The sequence below is a fragment of the Haliotis rubra genome, unplaced genomic scaffold, assembly GCF_003918875.1.
Source record: "Haliotis rubra isolate DU_JTF1 unplaced genomic scaffold, ASM391887v1 Scf7, whole genome shotgun sequence".
NCBI classification, from domain to species: Eukaryota; Metazoa; Mollusca; class Gastropoda; order Lepetellida; family Haliotidae; genus Haliotis; species Haliotis rubra.
In genome coordinates this window covers 3,010,474-3,025,313 of record NW_025767412.1, presented here as the reverse complement: position 1 = coordinate 3,025,313, position 14,840 = coordinate 3,010,474, and the positions used below count along the sequence as shown (strand labels likewise).

General features: G+C 37.5%; 1 protein-coding gene across 4 annotated transcripts in view; it reads left to right on the top strand.

The window, feature by feature from the left end:
• The window catches only part of LOC124258723 (cysteine-rich DPF motif domain-containing protein 1-like), a 59,502-nt gene that overhangs the window by 32,458 nt on the left and 12,204 nt on the right, over positions 1-14,840 (top strand). The gene's annotated exons all lie outside the window — the stretch shown is intronic.

Here is a 14,840-nt window from a genome sequence, read left to right as displayed (position 1 = left end):
ACTTTCCTGGCCTTGTGATATACTTTCAAATGAATTTAAGGAACAGCAAATACTTTCATATAATGCTATAACGTATCATGCACAGCTTGGCAGATTGACTACAATAATATGAAGGAATGGGGTGTTCTTTAACCATGTTGGGCTGGCTTACATTTTTCAGTCTTCTGAAAAAATTCATGATTGTTTGTGATGAGATTTTTCATTTTATCCGAAACTCCTCTAAATATTTGCAGGTGTAAACTCAATTGTTAAGAGCCACAATGTGTACTGGATAGATGCATAGTTGTTGAAACAAACAGCCTGATATCAAGTGTATATACAGAAAACAAGCAGTGTATATCCGGCGTATATCCCAGCATTAAGTATTCTCATCAGAACCACCACACAAGCCAAAACAGCAGTTCAGAGGAGGAATTAAATGTCATCATATTATTGGCAATCCCAGTATAACACAATCCATTTGTAACAATATTTGGGATCCATCTAATGTTTTCATTAAACATTCAAAGTTTCAAATATAGAACAGGCCAGTCAACAAATATTTACTATCTTTCAGAGGGGAAATGAGCAGATGTTTCTCAGTGTTGCACAATGTTGTATCATGCCTCCTCTTTGCTTTTCCAGAAGAAGTGTGTTCTTAATGTTTGTGCAGAAAATGCAAGTGTTTGCTACGACACCACTCTCACCAGCCCCCTCATTAGCACTTTACTGATGATTACAAAAGTTCTGTCGTGTCCATACTATTGAAAATATAGGAATTCTTGTGTAAAAACAGAGCATGTAGAATGGAGGATTTATCTTCAATAACTACTTCCTTATAAGTGATCATAAATATTTTGTTGTTGATGTGGTTTATGTCTTCAGTGTGTTTGGTGAAAAGTTTTGAGGTATACATGATTCAAAGGTTCTGATCAAGTTTTTTAACATGTAACCAGCTTCCACTGTGAAGAGTTTTGTCCCTTAGCTGTGCCACGATCTACTGATCATGTGTTACAAATTGAAGTTATAATCCTTGATTTGTCAGTGTCATGTCCATAAATGGTATAATTTTTAAGTAATATTCAAGTAAATATATTTAAAATTAGGACTGAAAATTGCTGTGGCTATTACTCATGAAATATGGCACATGTGTGGTTAAATGTGGGCCTCAACGTACATGTGCAATTTTTTGGTGATAATTTAAGTTTTGACTTGTTTTCACCAGGATTTCTCTGTAAACGTCTTCTCAGAAAATGAGAGACTGATGACGCTGAACTTTTGGCTTGATTCTCCTCATGGCGATGTTATGATACGATTGGACAGCAACTTTTATTAAGTTTTGGTCTTTGTTGCCATTTCAAACTGTTGACTGTATATTCAGGTGAGCCACAGTACCTGTGGCACTATTTCAAGCTCCTAGGTCTCCCATATAACAGCAAATTGTTTTTCAGAGAGCAATATCTCTTGGTTTTTCTATTTAACCATTTTAAATCATCAATGTTTGTCATGCAACTTGAGTGTGAGGTTTGGCGTTAACTTTATAAGGCTCCTAGTTACACAACCCCTTGTCTTGTTCCTAAGCTCTAGATACAGATACTTTGCCTGTGCTACGTTTCAGCCTGTTCACTACCCTATCAAAGCAGGGACGACGTGCTTGGTGTAGTATATAAAAGACAGGTATGGTTGTCTTAATCTGTGTGGTAATTATAGCCTGTGACTTGTTGATTCAGTATCACACAGCTCAGCGGTAATCCAATGTAATCATTATGAAAATCCCCCTGCATGCCTTATCACCCCCATGGCTAGCCCTGGCCTAATGTGCCAACATGGCTCGTTCACTTTGTACCTTTACTCCAAGGTTTTTTGACGATAAGCATTTTTGAGTGGTTGTGAAGATGAAGTGGTCTGTGTTTAACAGTTAGCCATGTTTTGTAATATAAAAGTAATAGGAATGTGTGGATTTGGGAAGCGGAATCTAAGACCATGTTAGGGCTGATGTGCGGTTTCTATGAGTGAGTGAGGAGTGAGTTTAGCATTATGCTACTTTTAGCAATATTCCATCAGTATCCGGATGGGGAACACTAGATATGGGTTTCACACATTGTACCCACATGGGGAATCAAACCTCGGTCTTTGGCGTGACGAGCAACCCCTTTAACCACTCAGCTACCCCATTGTCCCTCTGTTTTAATGGCCTACGTGGTCCAGTTTTACTTGATAAAATGCACATTCAGAATAACCAGTGAAATCAAGAATGACGAAGTGATCAGAATGGTTTAGTGTCAATGGAAGTGTGTTTGTGTTGGACCATTGAACATCCGATGAAGTGTGAGATTATCTAAAAAGTTCAGTCCCATGCCGGGATTCGAACCACCGACTTTCTGATCCAAAGTGACATCCATCATCATCTGTGGGATAACTCCACACCCTGCTTCACTTATATGAAATTAGGCCAACCAGCATGACCAACGGTCAATGGTTTCATATCTATAATGGAGGCAAAATTATCTGTGATTACACAATGCCATTTAGAAAGTTGTCAAATGTAACATGTTATATTTGGGATTACACTTTCTTAGTAAAGTACGAATTCTAGGACATTTTCGGGGGTTGAGTCCCAAATTATCTTTGCCCATTGCCTGATGGCTGCTGGTATATATAGTACTGTATTTCCTCAATTAAATGCATGTTCCTTTCAGAGACTCATTATCTTAGATTTATCTTTAATTGCATAGATTATAATTGAGAGAATTCTGTACATAAAAACTGCTCGACATTCAGTGGACTCCACAGTCATGAAGCCCTGCATTTATTTGAAGTAATACGGTAGTCCATGGTCTCTTACATAGTTCTCATGACATGTGAGATAGTCAGGGGATTTCTAATAAGGCAGGCATGTTATCACATTTAAGACAACCACTCTAGGATGTGTGCAACTATTTCATATAAACCATGCTTGTGAAGATTATGAGACAACATTAGGTAGGTTATGAGGGCATTAGAGTTATGGCCCTCTTGTCTCTTTTTTGTGTACAGTCAAATCATAGAAATCAAAGTACCTGAAATACTGGAAACTAATTAGAGATAGCAAGGTCCAGACCAAACTGACTGCTCTGAGGAGATTTACATTTGACTTACCTTTGGTATTGAATTGGATACTTTGACAGTGAATGAACATTCTTGCACATGTGTGAACTGTCCTATATCAACACTCATATAATTCTGCTATCGCTTTTGAAATTCCACATGTTTTATATTTTATGATGTTTTATAATCTGGTGTTTAAACTAAGTTCTCATGCACCAGGCTTGCAAGGGGTAACAAGACTGTCAAGTCACAAGTTTGACAAGGCCAACTTTACTTGGCTCACAGAGACCATGAGTTATGTCCCTTGGTCATGACCAGGATCAGCTGGTTCCGAGTGTGAATCTCAGTTTTGCCTTCAATGTATGTGAGGATAGAAGCAGTTTGATTTGTGGTCAAACTTATTATTTCTTTCCCAAATGTGAGAAACTGACTTGGAAGTATGGTGTGTAGGAGTTTTGTTAAAAGGGAAAATTGTAATTCAAACCATTTGGAAGAAAAATTTGGTTGGCAAATAGATGACAAAGAAACATAACATTCATTTATTTTATTTTTTTTGTGAATATTTTTATTTCCCAAAGTACATTTGTTGTTGTTGTAGTACAAAAGCATCATACACAACACATCCTCGTCATCAAACATTGTGCAAACATCACCATCAATACAATCAATCAATACATCAATACAAAACAATCATCATCGTATGTTCAGGGTGAATTTACTGTAATGTATCTGTTATCCTTACCCAAGGCTAATATGTATACCAGTACTTGTATTCAGATGCACTTATCAAATTTTATTATACTTATATAACATCTAGATTGGTATAATTAGCAAAAAGTGTATGGAAGGAAGACCAGAAGGCATAAAATTTTGCTGGGTTTGCATTTGAAAATGCTGTATATTTGGTATAACATTAATTTTGGTGAAGCTTTGTCAGACCTAAGTGCACACACGTCTTTTTCAGAGTTTACAGTTTCAGATTTCAAAAGAGAACAAACTATCAGTGTAATTTAAACTTGTGATTGATTTCTTTACAGCAGAAGAAAAAGAAGTGAATAGATCAAAATATAGGCATAATGTTGCACTTAGAGTGGTTTTAATAAATGTTAGGTGGTGGAACACATAACCACCTATTTGTGACTTATACAGTTATTTTAGGTGATATCTCGTGGCTTTCATAGTCTCACCTGTACACTTATAGCATTATATAATGCAGAGCTGACAAATTAGCTGGCAGACTTACCTGAGACTCATAAAACAAACAATTGCACTTATTTCTGGATTGTTAATTTGATTTCAAAACATGATCAGTCATCCCATGACAGCCCCTTTATAGCTACTGTGTAAGAGTTGTTTTTGATGAAAGCAACGCTCTGAATCAAGAGGATCTGTGGTAGGATAAGACATAGAGCCGAAGATATACCCTGGCTTATTCACATTCATCGACTGTTCGCAATAAGTATTCCTTTGAAACGACACGGATTAAAATTCCTGAACGCCCTAGCTGTTACTTCTGTGTAGAGTAGCAGTGGTAATCGGTGTCATATGATTCAGACATTACCTTTTTTTCATGGCAATCGAATTCATCTTTATATAAGTTTTTCATCTCATTTCTTCAAATACGGGGTATCATGGTCTTAACATGATGGGACCTTGGTGAGTTATCAGTAATTGAAATCAGAAATTACAAACGGTAATAGTCCCTGGAATTAGACTGGAGATTTTTTATCAATGCTTTCGCATTCGGACTCCCCTCTGCAAGACACCTTAAAGCAAAGGCTTTTAAGATTTGTTTGGACTCAGTGAAGCAGTTGTATGGAGAGCATCATTTCACGCTCTCCCATCTCCACTTCAGAAGCATGATCTGACATTGAGAATGTTTCGTAAAACATAAAAATCATTTTAAAAGTATGTGTGTATAGTAATTGTACAGTCCAGAGATATATCACTTTCAGAAATAGGAACTATATAAGCTTGATTTCATCTTTATTTCACTTCGTACCATCACCAACACGTACGAACGTTGCAAACTTTGGTCACACCTAATTTCCCAAATATGTTTTCATGTTGTATGTCAATAAATAGTTGGCCATTTTGTAGATATACTACATGAAGATTAAAATTAATAACTCTGTTACTTAAATGTACAATAGGTATAATGTCGCCTCCCACATATGTAATTTTCATTACTTTTGCATCTACAGAAAAAGTCTTATTTCAATAGAAAACATAAAATTTTAATATCAGAACTTAGAAAGGAGTTTAATGTGATTTTAAGTTATGATTGCCTTTTTCAAATACAGACAAATAACATTTTTGTCATCAGACATGGAAAGGACATTTTTGATAAATCATAAATGTATATTTATGTTGTTAATAACCTTTCAGAAAGCTGTGATTGAAGTCAAAGAGGACAAGTATATATATATTTTTTAATGACATGACTCAACGTTTTAAGTTTTTTGCCTCTTTATTGTTTTCAAACAATTCACAAACCTATATATTTGAATCCATTAGTGTTAATGATCTATGCAGTTACATAAATATGCTTGATCAAAGTCTAAGCTGTTTGTAAATTTTATTTTTCAATATGTCTTCCTTCTTTATGTGACATCTCTCAGTAGGGTATGATTCAATCTCCTAATTTGAGGATTGTATGTGTTATTTATGATGAATGGTACTTGTGTGCTTGAAGTTAATTCATTTGATTGCACGACGCCTCCTACTGCTTCCATCTTGAGTCGTAGCGTGACACGATCGTGTGCCTCAATCGTTGACTGAATTATCACATGTTTGTATGTGCCTCACTCAATGCTAGTTCAAGAAACTGTTGAAAAAGAAGCCCCTTCTACACAATAGGCCCAACCATCCAGGGGACCAGTCAGTGTCATAAAAGAATTCAGGGTCTGCCTTATCTGCCAATTGATGATCCCTTTAAACGTGTGTGTCTACCACTCTGTATGATGACAAATTGGGGAAGTCCTGCCCATTGTCATACAAAAGATGAGATAAACTCCTCATAGATTGAACACCACACAGGGGAGTAGTGATCTCTGATGGGAAATTCATGGCATACTTAGTTACAACTGATGCAAACAATAGACCAGACATTCTTGAGTATTAGATGCTTTTTTGGATGCCCTTCCATGTTGTAGACCGGACATAGAGGCTCATAAGGTCATCATCGCGTGTCAGTGACATGAGGTCTTCATATTTGTCTGCCTTGTTTCAGCGTTTAACCCCAATTTGTCACTGGAGTATTCCTGTACTGCCCCCTGGTGTGAAATTCAGGAAGGTTAGGCACACGACTCTGACAAGAGTTTGACGTTATCTGCCATGCAATGAAATCATCTTACATTTCAGACACCACTGACTTTATCACGCTGATCAGACACCCCACAATTTAATTTACACTACTTGTAAAAACTGACACCAAGCGTGCCAACTTAGCTTTGTTGTGACTATCTCGTTTGTCTAATTTTAACTGCACACTCTCATATTTATCAGCTGATTAATTAGACGTATTAATTGTTATCCTCTAGATATGGTCCCCTGCTAAGCTGCTAGGTCTTCTTTGCATTCTCTGCATTCACAGACAGTTGTCGCAAATGCATGTTTTTAAAATGATTTTTGTAGTATGAGATACTGATGTTCTGATTTAGTCCTCGCGAGAGGGGCAGAAATATTGGTCATTGTTTGATCGGCATTCTAGAAGTTGGTGACTCAAAATTGAAACATACAACTTTATGGATGACAACTTCTATTTATTGCATAGAGCGATACTTACATCGTTATCAAGCTAATCACTTTTATCACTTTTAGCTTGATAACGATGTAGGGATCTACATCGAAACGATGCTCTATACAATAAATAAGAAGTTGTCATCCATAAAGTTGTATGTTTCATTTTTTAGAAATATTTGTGATTGTCACAGTTTCAAGGTTATCTTATGTATTTCCTTCCATTTAAAGCCTAACATGTTTTTAGTTGGTTAACAAAAACTGTGACCTAAAAATCAATGTTGGTGGTGAACAATAGTAGCGTAATGATTTTCAATTTTAAGGTAAGTAGTGCTACTTATGAATGATTTTGATATAGCAGGATATAAAACAATTATTGATTTTTTAATGTTTTGGTTAGAAAAGACATTTTATATACATTAATCACCACTGCTTTCAAAAAGAAGTGATATAATCTTGAGTTTTTTTATCATTTCACCTAACTGTATCAGAGAGAATCTGCCACTAATATATTGTCGAAATTATTAAGGTTATTTCTAATTTCAGTGTTTGTTTTTTTTGTCTTTCAGTCTAATCAGGTGCTAAAAATATTTAAAGACGTAAAAAATAAAATGTTATGCCATAATATGAAGCAGGACATGATTCTGAAAGATTCACAGCAAGAGGATACTTATTCCAGTATTTTACACAAATCTGCCTAGAGTATGAACAATTGTATGAAATGGACACAGAGAACGTACCCTACTGCCTCAAGAGTTGCACAAATATATTCATTGTCCATAACTCTCAATGAGAGTGAGTGAGTATGGTTTTACGCTGCTTTTAGCAATATTCCAGCAATATCACGGTGGGGGACATAGAAATGGGCTTCACACATTGTGCCCATGTGGGGAATCGAACCCGTGTCTTCGGGCGTGGCGAGCGAACGCTTTAACCACTAGGCTACCCCACCGCTCCCTCTCAATGAGAAATGTAGAGGTCCAGTAATTAGAAGGTCATAATGTCTTACAGAATTGTACACTACGCCAGTTCATTATGGGATCATGGGATCCTAAGGATCTTTGAAATTAATCATTGAGGTTCAGCTTGACCTTAAGTTATGTAAGGCAGTGTGATTGAGTATGGTTTTACGCTTTTTAGCAATATGATGGTAGGATACACCAGAAAGGGGCTTCACTCATTACCCATGTGGGGAATTGAACATGGTCCTCAGCTTGATGTGGGAATGCTTTAACCCAAAAAATTTTTAAAAACCTCTTGCCACAGGGCAAGTGACTTTAAGAAAGTAACTTGTCCTGACTAATTTTCCACTTGCCCTGATTTTATGACATAATCAAGATGATGTAATTATGAAAGAATAAATCAACATGGTATTTGATGTTAATGTTTACAGGACTATTTATTGAAAAGTGATAAATAGCAAAGAAAGACAACTCTACTTTATTATCATTGCAAAATTTAATAGCTACATTTTGAGCAGATATGAAATTAAATCCAAGTTTATTTGCAGTTTGAAACCATAATCGGAAATTATCTAGTAGCCCACGGACAAGTAACATACCATTATTTGATTGCCCGAAATGAAAGCTGACTTGTCCCGGGCGTCGGGCAATGGGATTTTTTGAACCCCTGCTGCTGCACCGCTCTGTAAGTCAGGGTAAAACCCAGCATCTGCTTTTCAGAGCAGTATAATTTGTGATCCTTCATGGCATGTATCAAGTGAAGTCTTGTGTATTTTGCCACGTATAAATAGAAAGAGAAAAAACGTAAAAAATATCCCTTTCTAAATAATTTTTCACAGCCTAAACCTATTCTGACACGAAGTACAAGCAAAGTTTTATGTACTTTGCGACATATAAAAGGGGAAAAAAGACTGATAGAATCTGATGAAATTTGAGATTAATGTTTATTTGATCAGTTGCTATTAGGCTGTGTAGACCGTGGCAACAGACATGTCCATCGATCAACAATATCTGGCAGTCACACAAATATACTTCCAACGTCATTTATTAACATGTGCAGCCCACCCCGTAGATAGTCTTGTACTAACTTTAGTTAACTAAGGCAAACAACATATGGATTTATTGACAGTCGCTACTCTATAAATGTAAAGATGAGCTATTTTTGGTTTCTAATCTATTTCATATTGAAGTTGTATGCTACCCTAAGAGCTACCCAGACTTGCAGAAAGGAGATCAATGTCTGTATCGACTCAATTTTCGTTGCCTCAAGGACTCAGTGTGCAAACTTTGTTCTGCTTTCTTAATTGATAAGAAAATATGCAGAATATGCTCTTTTTGTTTCAGTCTTTTTTTGTCAATGAGCTCTTGCCTTTCATGTTAATAGTTGGTGGGTGTTAGATGTCGGGTATGTAGCACAAACTGTCTTTGAATTCAGTCTCAAGAGCTCAGATATTTTATTGATCATTCTGTCCTTTAAAAGTTGCAAGAGCAAAAGTTTTCAAGTAACATTCTCTAAGCAAACTCAGTTTAAATCTGGGATTCCAACCAATGTTCATTGCTTTCAGGAAGATCCCAAACAGGGATTGGTATTCTGGGAAATATTTCAAAGGTCAAATGTTGCCCAGAATAAATTTATTTTTTCTTGTATTTTAAGAAGCCTTTAATTGTGGTTCCAATTATGCTCAACAAAACAGGGAAGGTAGACTTATAAATTTTTGTTCACAAATTTGATCATTACTGTTTAGTGAACAGGTTTCGTGTAAGTAATAAGTATACAAATTACCTGTGACATCACAGTAGTATGATCGATAATGGAAATTTGCTAGGCAAAATTAATTATCAAGTTACAGAGGCCTTCTACGATAATTCTAGATACCACAGACTTCATACTTCAAACTGAAGTCTAAATCTGAACAAGTCTGTGAGCCAGTATGAATTTTGTACCGTATGAGTTGTCCTGTGGACATTGTCAGTATCCTATCTTGTCCCTATATATTATTTTGAGACATCAGTAATCAAGTGTTCTCTTTCGAAAAGCTCAGCTGTGTATGTTCTTCAAGTTTGGCTAGCTGTTGTCAGGTGTATTGTCATACTACCTGTATTATTGTGCTGAATAATACTATCTTTGTAGTGTTTGTGTAGGAGTTATGAATGAAGCATACATTAGCTTTACAATCAGGGGGGTTGAAGAGGAATTCGGTTACCCCATTGGGTGAGGATCTTTCTGCCGGTAAACATACGTTTACTGAACTATTTCCTGTTGGTTTGTGTCTGCCCGGAAGGAAGGTCCGTGGCTCATCTCCATGATACTAAAAGATGTTAAGAAATGGTGCTTGTTACCACTGAATTCCGATAGTTTTGAACATGGCATTAAATCCCACTTGACCTCAGCTCATTGTCCATGGAAGCATTCAGAATAGTATATGCACTGCCTGGAGTTTAGGGGAGGGTAGGACCTTCTTTGGTATTTAAGGATTTCTCCTAAGGTATTTGCGGGGCGGTGGGGTAGCCTAGTGGTTAAAGCGTTCGCTCGTCACGCCGAAGGCCCGGGTTCGATTCCCCACATGGGTACAACTTGTGAAGCCCATTTCTGGTGTCCCCTGCCGTGATATTGCTGGAATATTGCTAAAAACGGCATAAAACCATACTCAGCCAGCCAGTCCTAAGGTATTTGAATCTAGGACCCCATGATTTTCATATATTTACCTTGAGTGAGTATGGTTTTATGCTTTTAGCAATATTCCAGCAATATCACAGCGGGGGACACCAGAAATGGGCTTCAGACATTGTACCCATGTGGGGAATCGAACTGGGGACTTCAGCATGACGAGTCGACGCTTTAACCACTAGGCTACCCCTCGGACCCGGGCAGCTTGAAAGACGGGTTTGATTTGGTAATGGGTGCCAGTTTTGGTGTCACTCCCCAGGTCCCCAGGAACAGAAAACACACTTTAGAAGCAAAGACTCAAAGCTTGTTCATTATATAGGTTGTTGTGAGATGAGAATGACTGTTTGAACCATATATTCTGTCCAGTTATGATCCCTGATCTTTCAGCTTGTTGATTGTTCAGCTTATTTCAACATAATGGAAACACCACTACCTCTACCATCAAACTGACATGCCTTGACACATAACAGAAGTGCTCATTAAAGTTGGGTTAAACCAAACTTACTGGAGCCTTGGGATAGCCTAATGGTCAAAGTGTTTTCTCATCACTCTGAAGACCCAGGTTCAGTCCCACACGCGTGTACAATGTGTGGAGCCCAATTCAACATTGTTGAAATATGGTAAAAGCAGAGTAAAACAATAATTACTATACTGAGTGAGTGAGTGAGTGGGGTTTAACATCACTGTAAACATTATTGCAGTTAAATAATGAAGTGTCTGCTCAATGTGGGAGTGAAACCTGAAGTAATGTAGGTGTTAGTTGTTTACCATGTGGGTTAAACCTTCAAGCATGGTACCTGGAAACATCATTAGGGCGAATGAAGATTTGAACCCACAACTATAGGCTGATGTGTTGGTACTCCCTTCATTACCTGACTTAGTACTTGTGCATCAAGAGTAATTCTTGAAGAAATCGGTTAAAGTGTTAATATTACTGCTTCCTTTTTGTTTTGGATCATCTAATAATATTTGTTGTCTCCATGCTTTGCTATATGTACTTCTTTCATAACCTCATTTCACTTGTCACACTAAAACCCTATAATCACTTGGATACAATGTGTAAAGCCCAGTTCTGCTGTCCTCTGTCGTAATATTGCTGAAAGCAAAGACATACAAAGCCTAAAAGCTGTATACACAAATTATGTTAATGTCTATGAAACAGCTTGTTTATTGCTAAACAACATTTCAACAGCCCTTGATATTTCACTTGCATCGGGCGTCTGTGGTGCACAGTGGTCCCATGCTGTTCAGAAGACTGTACCATTGAGTTTGAACTAAAGGTCACCAACAAAGTATGTTGGGGTAATATAGAACTGTGGCAGTGACTGAGACACTCCCACTTAGTTTACTAGGGGTTAAGGAACAACCCAACGAGAAGCCATGCACATCATTGGAAGGACCACATGGAATCAATGGATTGTTATGATATATGATAGGGTTATAACTGCTTCTATTTTACAACAATGTTGCCATTAGCTGTATAGTTGACGCTTTACATAGTTGACCATTGTAAACCCAACACCTTTCAAGTGAGTGTTAACAGTAGATAATTCAGCTCCATTGAAAGGCTAGGTTGTGTGTAACGTTAATGCATGTGTACATGTTGTATATCATCATTATTCCATTTGCAATACAGTATATATTGCAGGCTTTTGAAGTTCTTCATAATCGCTTCACATCTTCGTATTTCCATCATAATAGTTTGGAATGGTGAGTGTATTATAAGTCACTGGGACACAGGCTGTTATGAATGCTATTTGTAGATTCTTTTTTCAGCTGTGTAATAGTACTGTTCATTATTCCATAACTATATTGAGACTCCAGATACAAGGGAAATGTTTGTGGTTACCAGCTTGGGCCTAGGGAACAACCATGTTATAATGACACTGTTATGTAATGTGTAACATATAGATGCCTTTGTTACTTGTTAACAATCCGGGACACTGTGTTCCACCCACTGTCACCAACCTCATACAAAGTCACAGTCCTTTTCAGCAAAGGACTATTTTACCCAACTAGGACCCCAGATCAGACCTTGCCTGATAGTAACACATGGGCAGAAATTCTGTTTGGACACGTCTGTGACCAGATTTCAGAACATAAGGATATGTATATTTCTTGGGTAAAACAAGATCAAAGCTACACATTCAGACATACTTGTAAAAATACATGTTTTTCACTTCTCCATCTTACTTCCTCTCTTTTTCATATGAATACACAATGCCTTTTAGAAAGTGGTCAAAAGTAGCATAGGTTTCTCAGTAAACTACAGGGTGTGGAGCTCTTCACTGTGGAGTCCCATCCAGAATTCCAACCAACTCTTTCAGTCTGAACGTGAGACAACGAATTCTTTGCACAAAAACAACCGTCACAGTTTACATACATAGACAGTGGTTTTTGAAGCGACTAGACAGTTTACATACATGGACAGTGGTTTTGAAGCCACTAGACAGTTTACATACATGGACAGTGGTTGTTGAAGGGACTAGACAGTTTACATACATGGACAGTGGTTGTTGGACGGCTAGACAGTTTACATACATGGACAGTGGTTGTTGAAGCGACTAGACAGTTTACATACATGGACAGTGGTTGTTGAAGGGACTAGACAGTTTACATACATGGACAGTGGTTGTTGAAGGGACTAGACAGTTTACATACATGGACAGTGGTTGTTGAAGCGACTAGACAGTTTACTATGGACAGTTTTACATAGACATGGACAGTGGTTGTTGTTGAAGCGACTAGACAGTTTACATACATGGACAGTGGTTGTTGACAGCGACTAGACAGTTTACATACATGGACAGTGGTTGTTGAAGCAACTAGACAGTTTTACATGGACATGGACAGTGGTTGTTGGAAGCAACTAGACAGTTTACATACATGGACAGTGGTTTGTTTAGACAGTTTACATACATGGACAGTTATTGTTGACTAGACAGTTTACATACATGGACAGTGGTTGTTGAAGCGACTAGACAGTTTACATACATGGACAGTGGTTGTTGAAGCGACTAGACAGTTTACATACATGGACAGTGGTTGTTGAAGCGACTAGACAGTTTACTACAGACAGTTGTTGAAGCGACTAGACAGTTTACATACATGGACAGTGGTTGTTGAAGCGACTAGACAGTTTACATACATGGACAGTGGTTGTTGAAGCGACTAGACAGTTTACATACATGGACAGTGGTTGTTGGACGCGACTAGACAGTTTACATACATGGACAGTGGTTGTTGAAGCGACTAGACAGTTTACATACATGGACAGTGGTTGTTGGAGCGACTAGACAGTTTACATACATGGACAGTGGTTGTTGGAGCCGACTAGACAGTTTACATACATGGACAGTGGTTGTTGGAGCGACTAGACAGTTTACATACATGGACAGTGGTTGTTGACTGGTTCACGACTAGACAGTTTACATACATGAACAGTGGTTGTTGGAGACTACTAGACAGTTTTACATACATGGACAGTGGTTGTTGGAGCGCGACTAGACAGTTTACATACATGGACAGTGGTTGTTGTTGACTAGACAGTTTACATACATGAACAATGGTTGTTGGACTAGACAGTTGTTGAAGCGACACAGTTTACATACATGGACAGTGGTTGTTGGAGCGACTAGACAGTTTACATACATGGACAGTGGTTGTTGAAGCGACTAGACAGTTTACATACATGGACAGTGGTTGTTGGAGCGACTAGACAGTTTACATACATGGACAGTGGTTGTTGAAGCGACTAGACAGTTTACGTACATGAACAATGGTTCTTGACTGGTCACATTACTAGACAGTTTACATACATGAACAATGGTTCTTGACTGGTCACATTACTAGACAGTTTACGCACATTACTAGACTTACATGAACAATGGTTCTTGACTGGTCACATTACTATTATTCTAAGCTCAAGGAAATTAACCACAGTAACTGACATGTTTTGATCATTTGATACAACTTTATTTCAGATTTGTTGCAGCAATATTTCTGTAGTGTTTTAAACATTGGTTGGAATGTTTCAGCTAAGTTTTTGATGCATGGAATCGGTGAAATGTTGCTTCGTTTGGCATTGAACAAGAAAACTTGTTAATTTTCTTTATGTGTTTAAGACTATGATAGGTGTGATATGCATGATTGATCATGACTATTTTTTTTTTGAATTTACACATGCTGGTATTCTGTTAAAAACACCAAATCAACACTTTTTCATTTTAATAACATGATTTCCATTGAAGTAGAGAGTAACATTTAACATAGAGCATTTCACTAACTGAACATGCTTTTTTATAGATTAATCAATTAAGCCCTCAGTCTCCAGTTTGTCATTCAGATAGTGGGATATGTAATGCTGATATGCAGATACAACAACATGTTGCCATATGACACAG